The 27,788-nt window shown below is 40.7% G+C and overlaps 1 protein-coding gene across 2 annotated transcripts in view; it reads right to left on the bottom strand.

Annotated features, from left to right (window-relative positions):
• The window catches only part of GLRA2 (glycine receptor alpha 2), a 179,917-nt gene that overhangs the window by 35,333 nt on the left and 116,796 nt on the right, over positions 1-27,788 (bottom strand). The window lies entirely within an intron of this gene.

Below are 27,788 nucleotides of genomic sequence, written 5' to 3'. Positions count from 1 at the left end.
CTAGCTAAATGTAGCTGTAAGTTTTAACTAGGGTTTCTGCTTTTTTTTGATAATAGACACTGAGTGTTTACCAGCCTGTATTGTAATCATTTTACCTGTATTAATAATTTTCTAGCCACTACAACAACTGTATTACCCCCATTTTCTTTTTTTGTTTGTTTATTTTTGAGAGAGACAGAGCATGAGCAGGGGAGGGACAGAGAGAGAGGGAGACACAGAATCCAAAGTGGGCTCCAGCCTCTGGGCTGTCAGCACAGAGCCCAACACAGGGCTCGAACTCATAAGCTATGAGATCATGCATGACCTGAGCCAAAGTCAGACACTTAACTGACTGAACCACCCAGCTGTCCCTTACCCCCATTTTCTGATGAGGAAACTGGAATACAAAGAGGTTAAATTACTATCCAAGGTCACAAAGCTAATTAAATGAAAGAGCTAAGATTGGAATTGGAGGCGTGCCTAGGTGGCTCAGTTGGTTAAGTGTCTGACTCTTGGTTTCGGCCCTAGTCATGATGTGTGGTTTCATGAGTTCAAGGCCTGTATCAGGCTCTGCACTGGCAGTGCGGAACCTGCTTGGGATTCTCTCTCTCTCTCCCTCTTTCTGCCCCTCTTTCTGCCCCTTCCCCACTCATGCTGTCTCTGTCTCTCTCAAAGTAAGTAAATAATTTTTTTTAAAAAAGACTGGAATTGACTCCCAGTCTAACTAGTGGATTTCTTTTCCTGACACACACAAACACACTACCAGGATTATGCCAGTACAGTTTGTATCTTACATTTCTCTTTGACCTTTTTAGTGAGCATTTCCTATATCATTTAACTTTTCTTCTACAGTGTGCTTGCCCAATAGTTTAGACCGTGATTAATCGTTCTGTATTATAGGTCACATAGGTGACTTATAGTTCTGTTTTTTTGCTACTATAAATTTTGAGGCTATGAACATTCTTCTCCCAAAATATTTGGCTGTATCTCTGATTCTTTGTCAGACCAATTTTTTGGACAGGGATTACGGGAGTAAATGTTATGAAAATAGGCTTCTAACTTAAAGTTAGTAGCAATACAGCCCATGTAAAAGCAGAGGCTCTAGAGCAAGATTCCCCAGGTAGAAAACACTGCTCTGTTCCTGACTCTATGTCAAATTGTTTAACCTCTTTCTGCCTCCTATCCTCATCGGTATTATCGGGGCAATAATACTTATCTCAGAGCTATGTGGGTACAATTGCTTAATATATGCAAAAAGCTTAGAATAGTATCTGGCACAGAAGAAGTGCTATATAAATGTTTGGAATTATTTGTCTGCATAAAGGTGTGATTTTTATTAATGGAGAAATTTTGGAAAAGACAGAAAAATCAAGGAAAATCAAAATCTATGATTCTAATATATTCCAATTATTATTATAATTTATTTAAGAAAGAGAGTGCACATGTGCATGCTAGTGGAGGAGGGGCAGAGGGAGAGGGAGAGAGAGAGAACCCCAAGCAGGCTTCACCCCCAGCCTGACACTGGGTTCAGTCTCACAAATGTGAGATTATGGCCTGAACCAAAATCAAGAGTCCGACGCTTAACCAACTGAGCCACCCAGGTGCCCCTTCAATTATTATTTTTAAGGTTACCACATGCTTTACACTATTTGTCTCTGTCAACCTGAACTACTGGTCAGTCCCACATATGTTGTGACAAAATGGTCCAGCACTTTGTCATCTCTAGCAAGTTGAATCTAGAACCCTTCCCACCTAGGATGCCTATTCTCATTCTTTCTGACTTGCAGACTCCTCAGAATCCTTCACGACTTGATTCAGATGCCAGCTTACCTGGGAAGCCTCCCCAGCCTTCCTATTCTCTCCCATCTGGGGTAGGTCCCACTTTCCTTCCCCCCCCCCCCCATTATCCTCTCTCGAACCTGTGTGTTCCTTATTACTCCATGATCTTCTGACCCCACCACTAGACCATAAGCTTTTTTTTTTTTTTTTTGGACAGGCTCTGTGTATTATTAACCTTTGTATCACCGGCACAGGACCTGGCAGATCATGAGTAAGCATTAGATATGTGGGGTGGATGGAGAAATCAATGATGAAATGACAGAAGGAATGAAGAAATTTTCTGGCCATATTTCTACCTTTGTATTAAATTTCAGCAATTTTATGCTGTATAACATTACCCATGGTTGCATATATTGGCTATTTCTAGGAGTGGACCGTTAGAGCGTTTTAATTCACTCAGCACGCTTAGCATGCCTGGAATGTTTCTTCCCTTAATAAGCAATCATTTGTCTTGTATTTTCTCTTCTGGAGCAATCCTGTTCCCTGTAATTTGTCTTCTATTTGCTCTTCTGGAGCAGTCGTGTTCCTCTGTAATAATAGAACATTACCAATCACAGCATTCCCGGTTATATATTATTCAGAAGGCCTGTAAATGTTTTAAGACCCATTAATGAGAGGAATTTGTCAATGCCTGAGATATGTCCATAGCAAGAGAGCTAGTGCAATAGAGCTGACCATCATTCCTCCCCTTCCTGGTGTTTATAGCATTTACTAATCTGTAAACCTTTTTCCCATCTTGCTCTGGCCATCAGCAGGCCAAGCACGTGTTTGGCTTCTTTTATAGCTACTCGTAAATGAGTCCTTTCAGTCTCTTAATCATTTTGGTTGGCCTCTGAGTTTCCTCCAAATCATGAACACCTTTCCAGCATTGAAGTGCTGGCATTAAATGCATTATTCACACGGATTTAGAGGGTGTTGTGAGACATCTATTACATATGATGTGATGTCCCTCGGCGCTGGTCTCTGAGGATTGAAATGCCTTTTTGTTGCTTTTACCCAGCTCTGATGGCAGATTCTCTCTCTTTGGCTGCTAATCCCTAGATGTTGTTAGCTCACATCTTCCCCTGTCACATTCTTTTTATGATTCTTGGGCTTACATGATTGCTTCCTGAGCTACTTGAGTACAATCTTGCAAAAAATAGTTTTCAAAGGTAATTAAGCTCTCAAAATGCTATTATGACTCACTGACTTGCTGTCTTTCCAGGCATATTTAATTCAGAAAAATAAACATTGAGGGCCTACTATGTGGAAGGCTCTGTTCTAGGTGCTGGTGGGAGGTGGGGCAGAAGATACACGGATAACTAAGGTGTACATTGATACTTCCTAGATTATACTTCAGAGGAAGTATGCTCCAGGAAGCGTCATTCCCATATGTCAGGGAGCAGCAAATTATGGCCCATGGATCAAATCTGGCCCACTGCATGTTTCATAAATAGCGTTTTATTGGAACAAAACCATACCCATTCATTTACATATTGTCTATGGCTGCTTTTACACTAAAATGGCACAGTTGAGTAGCTGTGACAGAGCCCATATGGCCTGCAAAACCTAAAATACTTACTATGTGGTCTTTTCCAGAAAACTTTTGCTATTCCCTGACCTAGACTGTAGTGTTGTCTGGGCCATCCTGGGGTTCTGCATCACAGGCATGCTGCTTGGTGCTTGGGAAATTCATGGTCTACTGAGGGAGACAGTCAAGTGAACGTACAACCGATTCAAAGTAGGTGGTCTCATGTGCCAAAGTAAAGACCAAAAGGCTGTTGGAATGTGAGGAAGTTGATGTTGATAGAGAAGATCAGAAAAGGCTTCGTTCTCAATGATGTGGCATTTGACTTAGGGCTTGAGGAAAGCCAGGACTATGGTGAGTGGAAACAGCTATAAAAGCAAAGCCATGAAGATGGGAGGGTAGGTAGACTCCGGGATTGTGAACCTAGTAACCAGGATATTCTGGGTACCTGGGAAGTGCACGGTGGGATGTGGACAGATAGGCTGGGCCAGCACATTGAAGGCCATGCAGAAGGGTTTAGGTTTCAGACCGATCGATCGTAAAGATAAGCTAATGATAGTTTGAGGTGGGGTATAGGTGCCTGAGTCCTTTCCTAATTATCTTGATTTTTTTGTCTTCAAAAGCAAGAGTCTTAGCAAAAGCGGACGTTTTCCCTTCTTATCCAAATTTACCTTCCTTCCTCTTGCCACTTTCAACTCTATACGAGGCTGGATCTCTTCCAAGCTTTCTAACAACATGTCTAAATTCTTTGCTGAATCTTCTATTTTTTTTAATGTCTTATTTATTTCTGAGAGAGAGAGACAGAGAGACAGCGTGAGCAGGGGAGGGTCAGAGACAGAGGGAGATACAGAATCTGAAGCAGACTCCAGGCTCTGAGCTCGCTGTCTGCACAGAGCCCGATGCGGGGCTGGAACCCACAAACCGTGAGATCATGACCTGAGCCAAAGTCGGATGCTTAACTGACTGAGTCACCCAGGTACCCTAGAATCTTCTATTTGTTATCTGGGTTCCTTGAACTCTCCCTCTTTGATTTTCCCTTTATCTCCATGCCCTCAATGAATTCATCCAGTCCTATAGTTTTCTTCTTGTTCGTGTGTGTGTCTGTGTGTCTGTGTCTGTGTATGTGTCCATCCCATAGCAGAGACTGGCCAAGTTCTCATGAATTCCATTTCCTTTTCTGGGAACACCAGTAAGATAGGATTTGCCAGTTCAGCAGGATCCCCAGTAGAAAGTGGGCAGAAGTGATACATGCCACTTTGGAGCCTCTAAAATCTCCCATGAGGTCCTTATGACTGAACCCTTCTGCAGCCACCTTGGATGTCACTCATTTAAGATGGCAGTGCCAAAAGATGGAAGAAGCCAGGATCCCTAGAAGACCCAGGGCCACCCATTCTACAGTGGAGCATAATTTGAGAAATAAACTTTCATTGTATTAAGCCACAGAGATTTCAGGGTTTTGTGTTTCCAAGACTCCCAAATCCATCATTCAGTCCTGACCTCTCACCTCTCATTCCTGTGCTAATTCTAAAATGCCTGCAGTTAGTATTTGCAATATCAGACTCCTTAAATGCCCCTCCTTTCCTTTCATCTCAATTGAGTCTTTCTTCCCACTAGCTTACATAGTTTCACCATTGGTTCTTTCCTGCCTTAGTCTCTAGTATTCGATCTGTTGTAAAAGGTCACCGTTTCTTTCTGCAAAGCACCCTTGGGTTTACTCTTTTGTCTCCATTTTAAAGATGTCACTACACCCTGGCCATCAACACTTAAACCTGGTTATTATAACCTGCCGACGGAGCCCCCCTCCCTTTATTCAGCCCTTCCCCATGGCACTTTATCCTTTTGCTTCTGCGAGATTAAATTTAAAATGCCAATTGCATTTTGCAACACATCTGCTTAAGAACTGCCAAGGCTTGAGCACTGAGTGTTATGTGGAAACTAATTTGACAATAAACTATTTGAAAAAAAAAAAAAGAATATGCCCATAAAAATAGCCATCTAAGAAAGAAAACCTATGAACCAAGAATTAAAAAAAAAAAAAAGAACTGCCAAGGCTTCCCATTACAGGCTCTACTATCCTGGATCTCGCACAGCATGTGTCCACCCTAGTTAATCAATCTTATTCCACTCTTTCCTAACATGAACCTTGTACTTTGTTTAAGCAATTCTGCTTACACCAGAGGGAGCCAAGTCTATTACTGCTGCAAATCCCAGTGGTTCATAAATGGGTGTGATTTTGCACCCCAGGGGGCATGTGGCAATGTCTGGAGATATTTTGGGTTGTCACAACCAGGGGGAGGTGCTACTGGTGTCTAGGAGGTTGAGGTCAGAAATGCTGCTGGGTATCCTATAATGCACAGGGCAACCCCCACCATTTAGAATTATCCAACCCAAAATGTCGATAATTCTGAGGTTGATAAACTCTGAGATGGAGAAAGCAAAAACTCCCCAAACCTAGGTATCTATATCTAGTCCAGTGGTTCCCAACTGAGGGGTGACAGTGTTCTGAGAAGACATTTGGCAATGTCTGAAGGTGTTTTGGGTTCTCCCAATTGGAGAGTGGGGTTTTGCCACTGGCTTCTGGTGGACAGAGGCCAGGGAACTGCTGTAAATGCCTAACAATGCATTGGACCATCTCCATGGGGCACCTGGGTGGCTCAGTCTATTAAGCAACTGACTCTTGATTTCTGGTCAGGTCACGATCTCGCAGTTCGTGAGTTCGAGCCCCCATGGAGCTTTGTGCTGAAGGTGCAGAGCCTGCTTGGGATTCTCTGTCTCCCTCCCTCTCACTCTGTCCCCCTCCCCTGCTCACACACACACACTCTCAAAAATAAATAAATAAAAAAAGACCATCCCCATGGTTAATAGTGTTAAGGTTGAGAACACCTAGTCTATATGTTTCTCCCAGCATAGAAATTTTTTCTGCCTTTCTTCTACATGTTTATTTCCAGATAATTCCTCAAGGAGTAGCTCAAATTCCATCTCCAGCGTGTTTCTTTTTCTGCCTATTGTAGTCCACAGTGGTCTTGCCCATCTTTAGAATTTGTATTACACTTAAGGTTAAGATTGTACAGTTTAGTCTTTGCTTCATGTATGCATGTTTTATCCACCCAAAAGTATATGATACTGGAGGATAAAGACCCAGTAATGTCATTTGTATCTATGCCACCCAGGGCAAGCCTTGGAGCATATAGTAAGTGCCCCATAGTTTCTGTGGTATGACAGGTTATCCAAGCTGTATATAAATTCAGATTCCTTTCACAGTCCATGCTTTATATGAAGGATCAGCTACCAAAACAAAACCAGGACAACAAAAACTTTAAAAAATATATATTAGCTTTGGTCTCTATAGGTGATGATATCCAGATTACTCTTTATTTGCACTAAGGGAAAGAAGAATATGTATTATTCTCATGACTTCACAATTTATGTAGTTGGCAAACCTATCTGGTGAAAAAATAGAGCCAGTCAAGTGGGTTCGGTTTTTGTGACACTAGGCAAACGTTTATCTGATATTTGCACACATCAGGTAGATGGTGGAGTTTAATTGTTGCCTTGTTTTGGTATAGTGTTGACATTTCTTTGAGGTATTTTGCATCAATGTTCTTTTCAAAACTGTCTTGGCATTTTTTGAGTTAAATTTTTTTAAATTATATACTCAGATCAGCTTCAAAATGCAAGATCAAGCCATGAACTCGTTGCTTTAGTCCCATAATTTGTTTTGTTCATATTCAAAAACGTCTCCATATTCCATGTCACGAAGCTGGTTGTTTAGGAGTTGGGCCATTTTCAACCCAGGGTTTCTCCTCAGCACAGAAGAGTGAATCATCATTATATGAGGATTGCCTCATTGTCCTTACAGCTTGGATGCCCTCTCCATCCTTCGTGGGCAAGTCACTCCCCTGTGACAGTTTGTCAACAAAAATATATCCACATTCTCAGCTTCTGGGCTGAGCTCAGAAAGCTGTGACATTTCTCCAGCAGACAACCAAGGAGGGCTAGTTATGAACACATATGGAGGAGAGAACCTCTCTACAGGAGAGAAAAGTCACAGATGACTATGATCAACCAAGTAGTACTTTTTAATAGAAAAGAGACAAGATGGATTCATAGAACAATCTCAAAATGTTAAGTTATTTTTCTTTCTTTAAGTGGAATGGTCTCTCACACCCACCTGCTTGAGTCAATGTTTGTTCTGAAAGTATACATACACATTGTTGTTAAACCAGAAAAGAAGCTTTTCTGCTCTGTACAGTACAGTTTCTTCTTATCTAATTGAAAAGCAGATTTTTAATTAACCCTGGGTAATGGAGCTGTTGAAATGAAGGCTACCTGTTGGTCACAGTAGCCTGACTTGTAGTTTGATTACATGGAAGAGAAGGCTTTGGTAACTCCAGTGAACTTGTCTTTTATTCAGTGCTATGAAATCCACCGCCACCCTCTCCATCCCCATTTTATGGGGGAGAAAATAATTTTATTAAATGCATGCCTACATCTTATACAGCTAGTAATCAACCATAGTGGATATGAGAATTTTGGCTTTGATTTTCTATCTTGACTCTTACCTATATTCAGTCACTGCAAAAATATCATCAGAAAAAAAACATAAGCAGTCAAATAATCCTAGGGCCAAAGATTCATGGTGTCGTACAATTTTATCTTTATAACGTCGCTGCCAAGTTGCCATTTTTATTACCTCATTAAAGAGGTCGCCTATGCTGTTGAATGCCAGGAAAATCAGATTTCCTTGGCAGAGAGGGATGGTGGCAGCACTGAGCAGCTGGCCCATCCCAGCGTCACCACCCTTACCCCATTTTCTCTCCATGCCTTATGCTCTTGTTGAGCTCTGGGTAGAATATGGAGTGAACTCCTGTGAAGGTGCTGTTCGTCGAGACAGCCATCGGGTGGCAGTGCCTGCAAGCCTGGTACCCGCAGGAGCCACCTAGCTACAAAGGGTCCTGAAGTCACAAAACTTTCCTCGGGACAGGGTCCGAGCAACCTTCAGAGACCGGTTAGTGCGACCGGGTGGCACACAGACCTAGAGAGCTGATACCGTTTCCAAAGATGAATCGGTTTCTCTCCATTATGGTGGTCAGAGAAGCAGCGCAGAGGAGCTGGCCGCGGCAACTACCTACATCAATTGTCGTGGGCGGAGAGGCTGAGAGAGGGTAGAACTACCAGCCCCAGAACCTATAAGGAGAATTGGATGATAGCCCCTGTTAGAGGCACCGAAGGGACACCCTGCGAAGTCACCCCCAGGTCTCTCAGCCTTCTGCAAATGTAGGCATCTGGGAGGGTGCCCAGGTGAGGAGGGAATGGCATCTAGAGGAAGGGGAGGAAGCCAGACAACAGGGCATTGTCTTCCCTGTGCTTGTGTCTGCCCATGCCTCCTCACATCCTCAGCTCAGGGGTAGAAATACTAACTTCTCCCAGAGTCTGCTTTCTGCGGCTGCACCCTCAGTGATGAAACAAGTGCACTATATTCTTAAGAAGGGCAGAAATGAGAAGGGAGTGGGAGTCAGGAGCAAATTGCCCGGTTGTGTACAACACAACCCCGATGAAGAACAGAGCCATTTGGATTATTTCAGTATTAGAAAGACAACCACCAGCTTTTGGGGGGATAATGAGATGATCCTCCACTTAATAGATGTTTGTATGGTCAGTGTGTGGGGGGTGGGGAGAGAGAGAGAGAGAAATTGGGGAGAATATGAAGATGGAAAAAGAAAGAAAGGAAAGAAACAGCCAGGCCAACTTGGATTTGAATTCTTGCTAAATGGCCAATGAACTTGGGAAAATTACTTAACCTTTTAAAACCTTAGTTTCCTTGGTGCATCTGGGTGGCTTAGTTGGTTGAGTGTCCAGCTTTGGCTCAGGTCATGATCTCAGCGTTTGTGGGTTCAGGCCCTGCCTCAGGCTCTGTGCTGACAGCTCAGAGCCTGGAGCCTGCTTCCGATTCTGTGTCTCCCTCTCTTTCTACTGCTCCCCTGCTTGCTCTCACTCTCTCTCTCTCTCTCTCTGTCTCTCTCAAAAATAAACATTAAAAAAAACTTTTATAGAAGACCTCAGTTTTCTTCTATTGAAGGGTCCAAGGACTCCAGTGTCATGGGATCATTGGAGGATTGAATAAGACACTTTATGTGAATCTTAATGTTCGTTTGGCAGATGGCAGACCCCCTGTCACGTTGGTTTGCCAGGGATGAGCTCCTGAAGACATCGTGTAATTCACAACTCGCATGATTCAAGGCAATTTTCCCTGAAGGAATAAATGTAAAGTAGAATTTGTTGTATTTCATGTTGTGCATGCATGAAGACTTTATTAGTATTTTTACATGGCCCTATTTCAAATTCACATAAGCTAAGTTCATGTGAAATGGAACATCATTGCAGTGAGCACAACGGATGTGTGATGACGGAGGTCATGAGAGCAGATAGATGCTGCTAGAAACGACAAGCCACCGCCACCATCAACAGAGAGCTTACTACAGCAGGATTCCAGGAGTTCCCTCAACCCCACAGATAAGAAAACTAGAGTTTACTCATCGACTGCCGAGATCAGCAGCGAAAGAGTGGTTGGGCCGTACCTCCACTCCACCTGGCTGGGGCCCGCGCTCAGTGTTTTCCGGTTCACTGACCCCTGTGGGACCCTCCCCCTCAGGGGAGTGAGTCAGGAGAATTACTCACGGGCGGTGATTTCACCAGATGACAACATCTGATGTGAAAGAGAGCTGAAAAAGTGCCTGCAGTGGGCCAGGCGAGTAAGAAACGGCAGTACAGTCCCGCCCTCAGCCGAGGAGACACTATGAAAGTCAGTGGTTAAAGATGAAAGCTAACCGCCCTGTCTGTGATTTGCTTTCTCAGTCAGCAATCAGTGCTGACTTCTTTATTTATTCCCTTACCCCCGCCCCCCACCCAGGTTCAAAGTTCATACTTCTGAGCCAGGAAGGAGAAGGAGGAGAAGATGAGTAAAAACAGTCCTTAGGGTGCCTGGGTAGCTCAGTCAGTTAAGCGTCTGACTCTTGGTTTCTGCTCAGGTCTGTTGTGGTCCATGAGTTCGAGCCCTGCATCAGGCTTTGTGCTGATAGATTCTTTCTTCTCTTTCTCTCTCTCTCTCTGTCTCTCTCTGTCCCTCTCTCTCTGTCTCTCTCTCTCTCACTCTTTCAGACATTTAAAACAAAAAGTCCTGTCCATTCCTGTCCTTTGGACTAAGGCTGAGTGAAAGGCCTTGAAATGATGGCTGTGGCTTATAGTGACAATAATGATTTTATCCTGCTGTCTATCTGTGTTTCCCAGAGAGGAGGCTTGATAGGGCAAGGAGTATGCAAAAGCTGAGGCAGCCCTACCTCCTGGACTGGGCTTGTTGGCTTCTGATTTCCAAATTGGCAATGCTCCCTAGAGTAGGATGAAGAGGTCAGATCAGGAAGGCAGCATTGGCCAAAACCCTCAGCCCGGCCATTCAGAACCTCAGAGAGAGCAGGCAGGCCAGCGCTGAGTGTGTGCAGGCCTTTCAGCCTCCCATGGCAACCGTGACGGTGTACCCCTGACTGAGGACAACGTCTGAGATGATCTTAGGTAAGATAGCTGGGGACTGGGTGATTCTGGGCTACAAAATGGTGGCGGTCTGAGAGGCCCAGTTCAACCTGCTATTATAGAGAAGCCTAGAATCCTTCGATGACTTCAGGGTACAAAGAGACTTCTCTCTGTGCTGAGCTTGCCCGCCTAAATCCTCGGGGTCCTGGGATGCTACATCCTGGAATAAGACCAAGCCTTCTTTTGGTGGAGGGACAAAGCCTATCTCACACCTGAGGACATAGGGCGAGATGATAACTAAATGGCAGAGTCGGGGCTAGCCGAGAAGTTTACCACCCAGCTCCTGACTTCTGGCCTGGTTTAGCATTGGCTTGGTACTTAAATGTGAACTCACAGTGGAGGCAGCAGGCCAGTGCGGATGTCTCCATGATAGAACCTTGACAGAAACCTTCCCTTCTTGGCTTGAGACTCTGGGCACTCATGCCTGGTGTGTGCTCATCTAAAGCTCCTGAAGCCAATCAGCTACCTACCGTTTCACGCCATTCGATGTAAAACAGAAGTGGAAAATTCCAGGCCCCCATCAAGTTCCAGCTTACATGTGGGGAGGAGAAAACAAGAAAAGGAGCTACAGGTCAACGAGAGGCTGAGAATTAACTCTACAAAAGCTACTGGCTGGGCTAGTAATCTCACTTTTTGTTACTGTGAATTACCAAAGAGCTGGCCTCCACTCTTATTTCCTGTAGCCTAGCAGCATTTTGATGCAAGTCAGCTCCATGCCTTTCTCCTCACCACACAAGCCAGAAGCACAAATCACCGGCTAATAATTAGATACTTATTTGCAATAGATACTAGCCTGCAGGAGTCTGTTAGTAATTAAAAAGAAATCCTACAGCCTCTTAAATAAAATGACAAAAATAGATGTGCAAGCTCTTTGAAGAAATAAAAGCCCCTGCCATCAGGAAGCATTATTACTGTATTTCAATATGGAAATGTACGGACTAGTAAAAACAATAAATTGTAAATGTGAAAAGATTTTGGTAGAACTCATTGAGCACACCAGTTTCTAATATATCAGTTGTATATATCTGCTTCGGAGAGTTACGATCAATCTCAGTCCCTTGGTGGAAATCAATCCTGTAGGGTTGTATAAACCAGGAGGAGGCAGCAGGGCTGTGATGGAGAGAGCAGTGAGGAGATGCTGGGGATGTGGGCTTTGGCTTTGCCACTGGCTGACTTTGACGACCTCATTTAACCTTTCTGAGCCTCAGATTCCTTCTTGGAGATAGAAAAGGCTTGGAGGATCATCTTTAGGGTTTCAGCTATTCTATAATTCTGTGACCCAAGGGAAAGAGAAAGTGATGGGAGAGAAAACCAAGTCCGTAGGAGGATGGGTTCCCAGTCTCAAGGTAGCTACCCACTGCCGTCTTACCGCCTTCAGTGTCATCCAATAATGTGTATTCATTGAGCTCTTTTGTGCCATGCAGAACTTGCCTAAAATGGTGAATGCCATAGAAACAACTTGCATTGATGGACAATGTTTACGTGTGTAAGACTATGTGGAGCAGATGCACTGAATTCACCTCCAAATTAAGTAGGAACCTCTCCTGTAAATGGTCAGCAACTTATCTCAAGCCCCTGAACCTCTCTGCTTTTCTGCCTGAGAGATTTTTCTGGCACTTAACTTTCTACTTGCATGCAAAGAAGCCTAGAACACTCCTCAGGGGCAGCCCTCAACCATGGAGGAATGGGTGTTGAGTTGGTAGATGAAGATCCCAGATTTCCCATTATTGATGGGACAAGTCCAGTGAAAACTCTGTGTGGTTTTTCAGAGGACCCCCACCAGGACTGAACCCCAGTTGCTCTCCATGGGTAGCCAACTCAGTAATACACTTTACTGGCTTTTCTCCTTTCCTTGTTTACACTCCCCACTCCTCACTTGCCCTTCCTGACACCACCTCCCAAATGAACTCTCTGCATCCAAACATTTGTTATAGGGTCCACAGTCTACTGAAGCAAATGACCCCAACCTAAAATCAGGTCAGAGAAACCTCACACAAATATGACGCCTGCTACCTCAGGCACCATTTAAAACCAGGATGACAAACTAACCGCACCTCCTCCTGCAAATTCCTTTCTTATTGACAAAAGCCCAATACCTGGCTGGCCTTCACATTGTCAATAAGAGTGGAGTGTCAACATGGTTCAAAAACCAATTTGGAGAAGTATCAAATCAATTTGGGATCTATATTACCCATATAATACAACACCCATCACTTCCCTTTTCATTCTGCACAGCGAGTTTTGAACTGATCAAATCAGAATTGTGTAACTATAACAGAAACTAATATATTCTATCTAATAACATGCAAGAATTATTCGGCATATATCAACCCTCCTGGGGTCAGGGACATCATGAGAGCACCTTGCTTGCAGAAACATAGCCTGTTCCATCCTAGGTATAATGTTTGTTAGGGAGACTGAGTCCCAGCTATTTTGAGCCTATAAGGCTCTATGTGGTTTTTCAGAGGACCCCCACCAGGACTGAACCCCAGTTGCTCTCCACTTTATTGTGCATATCATAAAGGTACAGATTACTCCTATTGACAGGACATCAATTAAAAAATGTTAACATTATAGTAAAAGGCCAGTAGAGACTTAGTTTTAATAGTGTGTCGTAGGCATCCTTCTAAAATGATTCTTGCCTCCTAGTATTATAACCCTTCCCCTTGACTGTGAGCTAGACCTAGAAACTTGCTTCTAATGAATATGGCAAAAGTGATGGGATGTTACTTTCATGGTTAAGTTATAAAAGACTTCCATCTTGCTTGCACTTTCTTTCTTGCTGGCATGCTCTCTCTGGCTCTTTTCATGTGCTTGCCTTGGTGGAGAAGGCTCCCTGGCAAGGAACTGAAGGTGGCAGTCAGCCAACAGTCACTGAGGAACTGAGGCCTCTGGTCAATAGTGCAGGAGGAACTCAATCCTGCCACCAACCACGTGCGTTGTCTTGGAAGTGGATCCTTCTCTAGTTGAGCCTTCATGTGAGACTGCAGTCCTAGCCGACACCTTGATTTTAGCCTCCTGAGAGACCCTGAAACAGAGGTCCCAGCTAAGTTTTGCCTGGATTCTTGATCCATAGAAAGTAAAGATCAAAATGCTGTTGTTTAAGCCACTAAGTGTGGGGGTTGGGGGGAGTAATCTGTTATGTAGTGATAGGTAACTGATACATGGTGTCTTTAGGAGAGAGCAGGACGGAAAAGAGAGAAGGAAGGGGAGAGAGATAAGTTATTTACTTTGGGCCTCACAAAGCCAGAATTCAGTAAAATTGTATGGTTTACTTTTGGACTTGCTAAAGAGGAAAGTTTAGTTAAAAATAATAGCCAGGTTATCTGGGAGGATATAATTAATCAGTGAAAGAGAACAAGAAATGAATTCATTCATTTTAAATGTATTCATTCAAGTAGGCTCCCTGCTTGAACATATATAAAATAGCTATTCAGAATCAATTTGCCTCTGCTGAAGTCCAGGGGTCAGCAAACTACTGCCCATGGGTTAAATCTGTCCTGCTGTTTTCCTTTGTAAATAAAGTTTAATTAGAATGCAGCGATACCCATTCATTTTCATAATGCACATGGCTCTCGAGCTACTGCTTATAACTATAGAGATGAGTGGTTGCAACAGCTCTTACAGCTCAGAATACCTAATATATTTACTCCCTAGCCCTTCACAGAAAAAAATTTTGTCATGAATTCCTGATATAATCATATGTTGTAATTCAAGCTAAACACTATCTAGGGTAGTCTGAGTTAATAAATTTTCTCTATGTCTTGATCAACATAGAAAGTGAAACTAGATAATTCATACTCAAACATTCCATGGTAAGGGTTTTTTGTTTTTTTTTTGTTTTTTTTTTTCCTGGAATCACTTCAATTCTCATCTCAGTTTCTTATTGGTATTGTGTATATGATATAGGGTTCCAAAGTGAGCTGCATATTTTTAGCAGTAAGTCAACAAATCCTTCCAAACTGTTCAGTAGATGTTGGCCATGCACTCTATCCATGATCTGTTAGCATGGTGGTAAAACCCATTTGCGCCAGTGTTGAACTTTGAGGGGCTAAATCCAGCCTTGCCTCTTTCTACCTATATACTTTGGGTAAGATACTTAATCGCTCTGTGCCTCAGATTTCTCAGCTGAAAAATCGAGACAAGAATGGAGCTGATCTCTTAGGTTTGCTGTAATGATTGAGATATACGTGATATAGCAAGGGAGTAGTGCTTACGCCTGGGCCCGGTACTTTGTAAATGCTCAAACATGTTAACTCTGATCATCACGGTGGAGCTGACCTCTTGTACTCCCATCCTGCCATCAGAGTCAATGCCTTGAGTACTGCAAATTAGTTAGATTAATTAATAGTTTCATCCAATTTAGGATCTCCATTAAAATTAAATGTGGGAGTCAGTCTCGTGTGACTTCTTCTGGATGGAAGCACTTAAGAGATTTTGAGGGAACTGCTGTATCTTGAAATCCATACTCTCAGTGAGTGGCTAATTTTCCTGCCACTATTCTTGTTTTAGAATTACCCGTTAGTCCCAAATGGCTCAGTTTTACCTTTAAATCCCCAACTGTTTATTTTTAGAAAAAAACAGGCAAAATTATTCTTGTGGAATTTTAGATAAACAGGATGCAAACTGTATATTTGCTCAAATGCTATTTAGAGATTCATTGATGCTTCTATAATTCATAATTGAATTTGATCTTTTCCATAAGCTTTTGTTGAGCTTTTCCCAATATTATGACTCATGGTGGTAATATCACCAGCATTTATGAGCAATATTATGAAAGTACTAAATTCATGTAATCTTGCCCAGTTTTCTCTAATATTCTGAAGCATATTATCACCATGAGCAATTAGTATTATGTATTTGTATAGCATACGTTGATCTTTCAAAAATATTTGAACATATAATTCATTCTATCTCCACATTCTGTAGTTGTGCCGATACTGAGGTCAGAGAGCTTGAGAGATGTCCCTAATGTCAAAGAGCCAGTCAAGAGCAAAGCAAGGCCTGGAGCAGGATTCTTGGTTCAGTCTTATTTTCACTGTGACATCACATATTCATTCTAGTTTTAGTGCTTGGAATATTTTTATTGTACTCTAAGTCTTTCTATCCCTTAACTGAAATATTTGATTAATCATAATGCTTCCTACAATGCCTCTTTCCAGGGGATTTATGCCTATATGGAAAGGGTTTGGCCCTTAGACTCTGCCTCATTCTTTTGTCCTTGCTCACTGATAACAGATTTTTGTGTTGTTCCCTGATCGGATATTTGTGCCATGCCTCAGTGGTATGGACAGTCCAGGACTAACTATACTACCCCCTCCCCCAATTTGAGGATTTATCAAGTTCAATATCTGCCTTGCTTGTCCTTACTAATTCTCCATTGGTGACTGAGGTTATTTAGAGTAATTTGCCAAGATTAGATGACAGAATACCAATCATAGAATTTTAGAGCTGAGACAACTTTCTAGATGAGCTCACTGAATTCTCTCATTTTTCAGATGAGAAAAGGAAATGAAAAGGGCAAGATTGTGTATGGCTGCCTGCTTTAAACTGTGCTGATTCCATGCATTTTGAAAGCATAATTATGCATGGATGTGGAGGTGCCATTCAGAGGAGATAAACAGCAACTAACTCAAGATGTACTTGGATTAGCAGGCTCCCATTTGGGGATGAACATATGTCCTGAAAAACTAAGTTATAGAGTCAATTACAACTCATTGCAGATTACTTTAATAAAATCAGTACTTAACTGAGACTGGCCTAATTGGCTGGAATTTACATTCCAGAAGAGAAAAAAGGACTGAGGAGGTTTCAGAATGTTGGAACTAGATCAGTCGTATGAAATTAGTGACTTCGTCACGGCTGGCTAAAGAGTAAGAGTAGAAAATGCCGGTGATGAACACTGGCCACCTTGCCATTTTTTCTGATGTAATTGGGCTGATAGTATGCTACTGACCACATCTGTGTATCAATAGTGGATGCTGCCAAGGTCTAATTGGGAAGCATAGGACTTGTTTAGAGTGCTATGTACTTGCCAGACACCTTCAATCTACCTTTTACATTTTCTTCCCAGTATCTCACTCCCTCTCCCTAGTCATCATCTCTAAGAGGAATTCTAACAGGAAAGCTATGGAGATGCTCATTTGTTTATTCAACAAATGATTCTGGAGGATCTTCCATGTACCGTGTGCTGTCAGGCCCTGGGGATATAATAATGTACAACACACGCTCCCTGTTTTCAAGGACCTTGAATGTGTTGACAAGTAAATAAGCAGTTATGATACAGGGTAATTATTGTTAAAATACCCAGAAGTATAGGTGCTAGATGAACAGAGAGGTAAGAAGCCCATCTGGGCTTGGGTTGTGCATGGTTTGAAAACCCGTGTCACCAGAAATGTCTGATGAGTTGAAGCAAGCACAGATCGAAGACCTAATAACATAATTAATGAGGAAGATCTAACTGACATTTTCTGAACTCTCTAAATAAAGAATATGCCTTCTTTGCCCATTGAATGTTCACAAAAATCAGCCATGTTCTAGACTGCAAAGACAATCTCAATAAATTTCAAAAATTGGAAATAGTACAGCAAGCATTTTCTCATAATACGGCAAAACTAGAAATAAGCAACAAAAACAAGAGGAATGAAATCCAGAAAATAAGACGACCTTTCTCTTTGGGATAAAATGCATTTCTCTTAATCCTTAAACCATAGAGGAAATATACACTGAAACTGCATAGTGTCTAGAAAATAGTATGAAAATATGTATTGCAATTTATAAGGCTTACCCAGTGCAGTACTCAGAATGATCTTTAATATTGTATCAGTAACCAAAATAGACTGTAAGAAAGTAGAAGTAATTAAAAGTCATCTTTGATAACCAGGAATTACTGAGTTATGAAAAGTAAAGTATTTGAAAAATAAATACAATGGAAAACCAGCTTTTTGAAAAAAATAATAAAACAAGATAAACTACTACCTAGATCAATCAAAAAGGAGAAAATACAATTTCTTATTTTATTTGGTAATAACAGGCAAAAAAACAGAAAAAGAAAATTAAGATCACTAAGAGACTACCTTGTTCAACTTAAACATATTTCAAAACCTGGATGAAATGGATAATATAGTAGAAAAATATGATTTACTGAAACTGATTCCAGAAGAAATATTTTAAAAATCCAAAGAGACCCGGGGCACCTGGGTGCCTCAGTTGGTTAAGTCACTGGCTCTTGATTTCAGCTCAGGTCCTGATCTCACGGTTGTGAGATTGAGCCCACATCTAGCTCTGCTCTGCGTGTGGAACCTGCTTAAGATTCTCTCTCTCCCTCTCCCTCTGCCCCTCGCCACCCCCCCCCCCGCCCCAATAAAATAAAAATCTAAGTAGACCATTTTACTGGAAGAAATAGAGACACTTGTTCAAGGGCTACCTTTTTTCGACATATAGATAACATGATTTCTCTCCTTATATAAATTAATATGAAGTACTTTAGCAATGGATTTTGTTATAGCAAATTATCATTGCATTCTTGAATAAGTCCCATTTGGTTATAACTTACTTTTTAATGCTTTGCTGAATTGTTTGCCACATAGAATTATTACATCCATTTTTCTAAGTAAGTCTTGTCTGTAGTGTGTGTGTGTGTGTGTGTGTAAAATTGGGGAATTTTTGATATCACTGTTTCCTTTATGATTTAGAAGTTTCTTTTTCATACATTAGGTTCGGGAATAGGCAAAACAGATTAGAATTGTTCTCTTTCAAGGTATATCAGGAATCCTGTGTGAAACCATCTAGGTCTGGAATCTAATGTGAGAAATTATAAGGTCATCTTCTGATACGCTCAACAGATATTTGTACAATTCAACATAGATTCTTAATAAAATATTCAGTAATATTAACTTGGAAACTATGCAAAAGCTAGAACTATGTTTAATGGGGGAGACACTAGTAGAATTACAACTAATGTCAGAAACAAAGTAGGGATGCCCACATTACCATTATCATGCAGCATTGTACTAGAAGTAGACATTAAGGCAATTAGGCAAAAGAACTTCACTAGGGGTATAAAAATTAGGAGATGATAATAAACTACTTGTGAATGATAGAACAGTCTACTTGGAAAACCTTAGAGAATGAACTTAAAAGTCTACAAGTGTTAAAAGCACTCACTAAGGTAGTAAAGTACAAAATGAATATATAGGAATCAAAACCTTTTATTCATATAAGGGTGTAATAAAAGAGCTTATTCACCATAGCAATAGCAAAAGAATAAATGTTGATGAATACACCTAGGAAATGGGCAAGAACACAAAAGTTCATTTAGTAATCAAATGAAAAGACATTCCATGTACTTGCATCAGAAGGCTTGATACCACTTAAGTTTTAATCTTTTTATAGATTAAATTTTTAACTGTAATGTGTTCCTGAGAAACGTGAAATGTTTACTTGTTGAGAGGGATGCAGACCTGGGGAATGGGCCTGTGGAAGATAGAATCAGGGGAGACTTTTTTTAGTACCTTATATGGGCATTTATGTAAATGTATTGCTTGTTCAGAAAATGAAGTAAACATTTTTATAAATCAGGTACAAATAAAGGTCTAAAGCCTGAACATTCATATACATTTTGTTTCGGCCCTGGAATTCTTACCAGGATCATTTCTCTATTTTTTAATCATTCATATCTGAAATACAGTTTTGAATCTGAGTTAGCTTAAGTGAATTATGTTGCTTATCTTTCTGTGCAGTAATATAGAACCTGAAGCTAATGTGTGAAAAATATGAAATCAAGTCATATCCGCCCCTTTAAGTAAAATTGTCTTATTGATCATGAATTTTCATTAATAAGTCTGTGTGTGTGTGTGTGTGTGTGTGTGTGTGTGTGTGTGGTGTATGCATGAGTGTGTTTTGTTCTTCATGAATTTTAAAGAGACAGATCTTAGAATGTGTAATTCATCTTCATTTATCACAAGCCAACAAAAAGAATTACAGTGACAAACTAGGGAGTATTCAGGGAAATAATAAATCCCAGGTGTCCTCGCACTTCAGTTCTATGCATATAACTATTCCACCCCCTTTGTCAAATATGATCTGGAAATTAAAAGTGATAAAATATTCATATTGGTATTACATTTATCTGGATAGAGTTGCAAGTTTTAATAAATCATAGGTTTGAGATCTTATTCAGATAAAAATGGGATAATTTTTGAAAATATACTGAATTCTTCATCCAGATGATACTGACAAGTCTATTTTAAAATTAAGCTTCAGCTTCCCTCTTTTGTGATCTTACATAAGACACTCTCTTAATGTTTGTTTATTTTTGAGATAGAGAGCATGAGCAAAGGTGGGACAGAGAGAGAGGGAGACAGAGGATGGGAAGAGGGCTTCACACTAAACTCACAAACCACGAGATCATGACCTGAGCTGAAGTTAGAAGCTTAACAGACTGAGCCACCCGGGTGCTACTGGGACTCTTAAAGACAAAGAACAAACTGGGGGTTGTTGGAGAGGAAGTAGATGGGGGTATGGGGCTAAGTGGGTGATGGGCATTAAGGAGGGCACTTGTTGAGATGAACACTGTGATGAACCACTAAATTCTGCTCTGAAACCAATACTACCCTATATGTTAACTAACTTGAATTTAAACAAATAAAAAAATTTTAATTTAGTTTTAGCAAAATTATCTACTTTCTAGAATTCTATTTCTCTTGGCATAGTTTTCAGTTACAGAATTTTTCCCAGATGGATGAATTTTTCTGCCCTTTTTCTTTGGAATTCAATTTCTCTGATCATCCAGCTTGTTCAGAAATTGACAACTCTTCTTTGATCAACCGAGTCATTCTTTTATATCAAGAATAACAAGAATTAGGACTGCCAGTGCATTTATTGTCTTCATACAACTAAAATGAGGGTAATAACTGCAGACTGCCAAGTTTGAAGGTCATATGTGATCTTTTACCATGGTGCCCACTTGAACATTGCTTCCTAGATACTATTAAAGGTAAATGAAATAATTTGAGGTCTTCCTTCTTCCACCAAAGGAAAATATTCCTTTCTCAAAGTGTATAAATTGGTCTCATTAAAGTATTTGTCCATTTACCTATTCGTTCATTCATTCATTCATTCACATAGCATCTTTGAGTATTAGTAAAATACAGTGTTATCCATTGTGCTCCTGGCACTGTATTAAGAGCTAGAGATGAAGAGATGAATGAGAAAGGGTCCTGACATCAAAGAATATACAGTCTAATAAAAGAAACAAAGAAATGCCATGAGCTATATTTTAATCAATGAAATTTGCATCTCCAGCCAGAACCTTCTACTAAGTCCACACTTGAGTATGTAATGTTAACTCAGTAACTCTACTTTGATGTCTCATGGACATCTATACTAACCTGCTCTACCTGAAATCTTTCCCATGGTCATATTAGTTGATAACTCCATTGTAGTTGCTATGCTAAAAAATTTAACTACTTTTCTTTCCATTTAAATTCCATATTCAACCCATCAGGAAGTTCTATTAGCTCTACTTCAATATACATCCAACAGAATGCAGCCATTTCTTGTCTCCACTGCCAGTCACTGGTCTCGGTCTCCACCATCTCTCATTTGAATGACTACAGTAGCCTGCTAACTAGTAGTATGCCTGCTTCCTTATTCTTTCAGAACCTCTCATCAACCAAGGAGCTACCTTTTTAAAACATGAAGTGTATCACATTTCTTCTCTGTTTAAAAAGCTCCCTTGCCCATATTTCACTTAGAACATCAGCTGAAATCCTTCCAGTGGTCAACAAGGACCTCCATGGTACATCTGTCATAGTCACTTTGACCACATCTACTAATTTCCCCTATACTCCAGACTTACTGTCCTCTTTATTCTTACCTGAGAGCCTTTACGCTGGCTAGTCCCTGTGCCTGGAATGCTCTTTCCTAGATTCCTATGTGCTTTTCTCCTCATTTCATTCTGTCTTTGCTCAATATTCTCTTCTCAGTGAGGAGAAGTGTTGAGGAAAACTCTACTCTGGTAACACTATTTAAAATTGTATCCTTCCATGTGTTCAATCTCCCATCAGCTTTTTAAAAATCCCACAGGACATCTCTCCTTTAAAGTACTGTATAATTTACTTAGTTATTATACATGTTATTTGTTATTTGTCTCCTGCTACTGCGATGTAATGTTTAAAAGCATGGGGGGGGGGACAGTCTTTTTTACTAATAAATCCCAAGAGAATCTGGCACATAGTAGATCCTCCATAAATACTTCTTGGATGAATTTACCGAATGAAAACATTGGCCAGAACCCAATTTGCAACAAATAAATTCATTGGATGACCAATTTACCATATTAAACAAATCTATCAAGTTATCAAATTACCTTAAAACTATCTGTGGTGAACTGGCCTATTTCCAGCTAACTGTCCGATGTGCCATAAGGTCTTCTTCTAGGGCAGGAGTCAGCAAACATTTTCTGTGAAGGGTCATATTGTTAGTAATTATTTTAGATTTTGCCTTCTCTGTCACAGCTACTCAATTCTGCCTCTGTAGTGCAAGAGCAGCTGTAGAAACTATGTAAATGAATCACAGTGCCTACATTCCAATAGGACTTTATTTATAAAAACAGAGAGTGAGCTGGATTTGGCCCATGGGCCATAGCTGGCTGACCTCTGTTGTAGAGGTCACTGGACCCCTTAAGGAAGATTGAAGGGCTTAGGTCACATACCCAATGTCTGGTCTGGCCAAACCTCGGGGCTTTTGTCTATTCAGACTGGATTCAAATTCTGGATCTTTATTTATTTACACTATCAGATTGGGTGAATGAATTATACCTCCCTTTTTTCCATCTTAAAGTGGCAAAAAACTGTCACTGTTTGCAGACAACATGATACTATATATAGAAAATTCTAAAGATTCCACCAAGAAACTACTAGAAGTAATAAATGAATTCAATAAAGTGGTCGGATACAAAATTAACACCCAGAAATCGGTAACATTTCTATACATTAACAATGACCTTGTGGAAAGAGAAATTTTTTAAAAACCCAGCATTTACATTTGCATCAAAAGTAATAAAATACCTAGGAATAAACTTACCCAAAGAAGTGAAAGCCCTGCTCTGAAAACTGTAAAACACTGATGAAAGAAATTGAAGACAGCACAAACAAATGGAAAGATATTCCATGCTCATGGATTAGAAGAATAAATGTTAAAATGTCCATATCATCTAGAGCAATCTACAGATTCATTGCAATCCCTATCAAAATACCAATGGCATTTCATGCAGAACTAGAACAAATAATATCAAAATGTGTATGGAACCAAAAGACCCTGAATAGCCAAAGCAATCCTGAGAAAGAAGAAGAAAGCTAAATCACAATACTAGATTTCAAGATCTACTACAAAGCCGTAGTAATCAAAACACTGTGGTACTAGGACAAACACAGACACATAGATCAATGGAACAGGATAGAGAGCCCAGAAATAAACCCAGATATCTATGGTCAATTAATCTCCAACAAGGGAGGAAAGAATATATGCAATGAGGAAAAGACTTTTTTCCTTTTTTTTTTAGTGTTTATTTTTGAGAGAGAGAGTGAGTGAGCGGGGGAAGTGCAGAGAGAGGGGGAGACAGAGGATCCAAAGCAGGCTCTATGATGCAGGGCTGGAACCCACCAAATGTGAGATCATGACCCGACTGGAGCCAAGGGATGCTTAAACGACTGAGCCACCCAGGCACTGCAAGGAAAAAACTTTTCAATGAATGGTGCTGGGAAAACTGGACTACTTGCTAACACTGTTCACAAAAATAAACTCGATTTCTTCACTGGATTGTTTGTTTTTCGGGTGTAGAGCTTGGTGAGTTCCTTATAGATTTTGGATACTAACCCTTTATCTGATATGTCATTCGCAACCATCTTTTCTCATTCCGTCGGTTGCCTATTAGTTTTATGGATTGTTTCCTTTGCCGTGCAGAAGCTTTTCATCTTGATGAGGTCCCAATAGTTCATTTTTACTCTTGATTCCCTTGCCTTTGGGGATGTGTCAAGTAAGAAATTGCTGAGGTTGAGGTCAAGGAGGTTGTTTCCTGCTTTCTCCTCTAGGGTTTTGATGGTTTCCTGTCTCACATTCAGATCCTTTATCCATTTTGAGTTTATTTTTGTGTATAGTGTGAGAAAGTGATCTAGTTTCATTCTTCTGCATGTTGCTGTCCAGTTCTCCCAGCACCATCTGTTAAAGAGGCTGTCTTTTTTCCATTGGATACTCTTTCCTGCTTCATCAAAGATAAATTGGCCATACATTTGTGGGCCCAATTCTGAGTTCTCTATTCCATTCCATTGGTCTATGTGTCTGTTTTTGTGCCCATACCATACTGTCTTGATGATTACAAGAGGCTCTTCAGAAAATTCACAATAGATCTCCCCTATGACCCAGAAATAGCACTGCTAGAATTTACCCAAGAGATACAGGAGTGCTGATACATAGGGGCACATGGACCCCAGTGTTCATAGCAGCGCTCTCAACAATAGCCAAACCATGGAAAGAGTCTAAATGTCCATCAATGGATGAATGGATCAAGAAGATGTGGTTTATTTATACTATTGAATACTACATGGCAATGAGAAAGAATGAAATCTGGCCATGTGTAGCAACATGGATGGAGCTTGAGGGTGTTATGCTGAGCGAAATAAGTCAGGCAGAGAAGGACAGATACCATATGTTTCCACGTACAGGAGGATTAGGAGGAACTTAACGGAGGACCATGGGGGTGAAGAAGGGGAAAAATAGTGGAGAAGACGGAGGGAGGCAAACCATGAGAGACTCCTGAATGCCGAAAACAAACTGAGGGCTGATGGGGGTGGAGGGGAGGGGAAGGGGAGTGATGGGCATGGAGGAAGTCACTTGTGGGGATGAGCACTGGGTGTTATATGGAAACCAACCTGACAATAAACTGTTTTAAAAAAAAATGCAATAACCAAAACTGGAAAAACAAAAAGAAAAAAACAAAAATAAACTCAAAATGGACAACAGACCTAAACATGAGACCCGAAACCATAAAACTCCTGGAAGAGAACACAGTGATTTCTCTGACATTGGCCATAGCAACATTTTTCTATAGATGTCTCCTAAGGAAGGGGAAACATAAGCAAAACTAAACTATTAGAACTATATCAAAATAGAAAGCTTTTACACAGAGAAGGAAATCATCAACAAAACAAAGTTAACCTACTGAATAGGAGAAGATATTTGCAAATGATATGTCTGATAAGGGGTTAATATCCAAAAAGTATTAAAAACTCCTACAACTCAACACCAAAAAAAAAATCTGACTGAAAAATGGGCAGAAGACCTGAATAAACATTTTTCCAAGGAAGACCTACAGTTGGCCAATAGACACATGAAAAGATGCTCAGCATTGCTAATCATCAGGGAAATGCAAACAAAAACCACAGTAAGATATCAACTCATTCCTGTTAGAATGGCTAAAATCAAGAAGACAAGAAACAAGTGTTGGCAAGGATGCCGAGAAAAAGGAACCTTGTGCACTGTTGATGGGAATGTAAATAGGTATAAAGCGGTACAGCTGCTGTGGAAAACAGTACGGAGACTCCTCAAAAAATTAAAACTATATGTACCATATGATCCAACAATTCCACTATTGGGTGTTTACTCAGGGAAAATGAAAACACTAACTCAAAAACATATATGCACCCCCGTGTTTATTGCAGCATTATTTACGATAGATGAGACATGGAAGCAACCTAAGTGTCCATCAGTAGATAAATGGATGAGGAAGATGTGTTTGATACACACACACACACACACACACACACACACACACACACCACTGGAATATTACATAGCCACAAAAAGGATGAGATTGTGCTATTTGAGACAACATGGATAGACCTTGAGGGTATAATGCTAAGTGAAATAAGTCAGGCTAAGAAAAATACCATATAATTCACTCATAAATAGAATCTTAAAAAATGAATAAACAAAAAGCAGAGTCAGAACTATAAATACTGAGAACAAACTGATGATTTCCAGAGTGGAGGGCTAGTGGTTGGGCAAAATGGGTGAAGGGGAGAGGGAGATATAGGCCTCCAGTGATGGGATGAGTAATTCACGGGAATGGAAAGCAGAGCCTAAGGAATACAGTCACTGGCAGTGTAATAGTGATGTAAGGGGATGGATGGTAGCTGTACTTGTGATGGACACAGCATAATGTATAAACTTGTCAAATCACTCAGTTCTACACCTGAAACTAATGGAACATTGTGTGTCCACTAAACTAAAAGAAAAAAAGTGACTGAATGGACTAAAAAACAAAAACAAAAACAAAACACAAGACCCATCTATATGCTGCCTATGAAAGACTCACTTGAGAGATAAAGACCCCGACTGAGAGGTGCCTGCATGGCTCAGTTGGTTAAGCATCCACCTTCAGCTCAGGTCACAATCTCACAGTTCTTGGGTTCAAGACCAGCATTGGGCTGTGTGCTGACAGCGCAGAGCTTGCTTCAGATTCTCTGTCTTCCTCTCTCTCTGACCCTACCCCACTCACACACTCTTTCTCTCAAAAATAAATATTTTTTTAAAGACACAGACTGAAAGTGAAGGGATGAAAAAAAATGGCAAAGATGTAAACCCATCTCAAGTGATAGTAAATAGAGAAAGTGTGTATGACAAGGGCAAAATATAAACACATAGATGACCACTGTCTTCTCTTTTTTCCTTGTAATAAAAAGGTTCTTTTGCTGCCAAGGCCACTGCCTCTATGGTGAGGTCAGTTGATTGAGCACCCATCCTACTGGCCATGTAGACTTCAGGCCAAGGTGAAAGAAGCCTAAAACATAGTAGACTGATTTATACTGGAAAAGATATACAGCTTCTCTAGAGAAAGGGGGAAAAAAGTGGATTTGGAAAGAAGGGGGAGTTGGGAGGGAGGGAGAGAGGGAAGAAAGGCTATCCTGGGATGGGTTTTAGGGAGAGAGTTGTAGAGGTTTGTAAGAAATGAAATTGGAGGCAGCTCTCGTGCACTGCCCTGTAAGCTAGAGAAATGGTGAGGGAGGGAGAGAGAAGGATTCTAAGAAGTATTACTCTGTGTTATGAATGTAATTCTCCTTCTGGAGATTTTAGAGAGAATGCAATTAAGACTAAAACTACAATTTCATTTTATAGTGTAAGGCTTGGAATGAAACCATTTTACTGCCTGGCCAGGAGGCAGCCTAATTTTGTAAGGGTTATATAAGTACAGCACTAAACACAGAGCCTGACACAGAATAAGAACTTAACATTGTAATGATACAGTTTTTGCTATAGTATTTATACCTGATGATGGAGAGATAAGGGAAAGCTACATAGAGAGTAGACTCTTTTTTAAAAAAAAAATATTTTTAATGTTTGTTTATTTTTGAGAGAGGGACAGAGCATGATCAGGGGAAGGCCAGAGAGAGAGAGAGACACACAGAATCCAAAGCAGGCTCCAGGCTCAGAGCTCTCAGCAGAGAGCCCGAAGCGGGGCTCAAACTCACAAATCGCAAGATCATGACCTGAGCTGAAGTCGGATGCTTAACCGGTTGAGCGAGAGTAGACTCTTCAGTTGAATTTCATAAGAGAAGTAGCTGCTTGTGAAGCAGGTAAGCTGTATGCATTCATGCTGTGGAACAGAAAATCTGGAGTTGGAGGCCCGTTTTGGTCACTTCTTGTATGCCTTTGGACAAGTTGCTTACTCTCTATGTGACTCAGGTTCCTGGGAATGAACTTGACAATAACTAGTGCATAAGGAGATCGTGGGGATCAAATTTGATAACACATGTAATGTACTTGAATACAGATTAAATCAAATTATCTTTGCCAGTTAATCTTCTTATGAATATTTAAT

The sequence above is a fragment of the Hyaena hyaena genome, unplaced genomic scaffold (assembly GCF_003009895.1).
Source record: "Hyaena hyaena isolate Hyena2069 unplaced genomic scaffold, ASM300989v1 scaffold_80, whole genome shotgun sequence".
NCBI lineage: Eukaryota > Metazoa > Chordata > Mammalia > Carnivora > Hyaenidae > Hyaena > Hyaena hyaena.
Note: the sequence above shows the minus strand (reverse complement) of the source record. Positions and strands in the feature narration are given on the sequence as shown.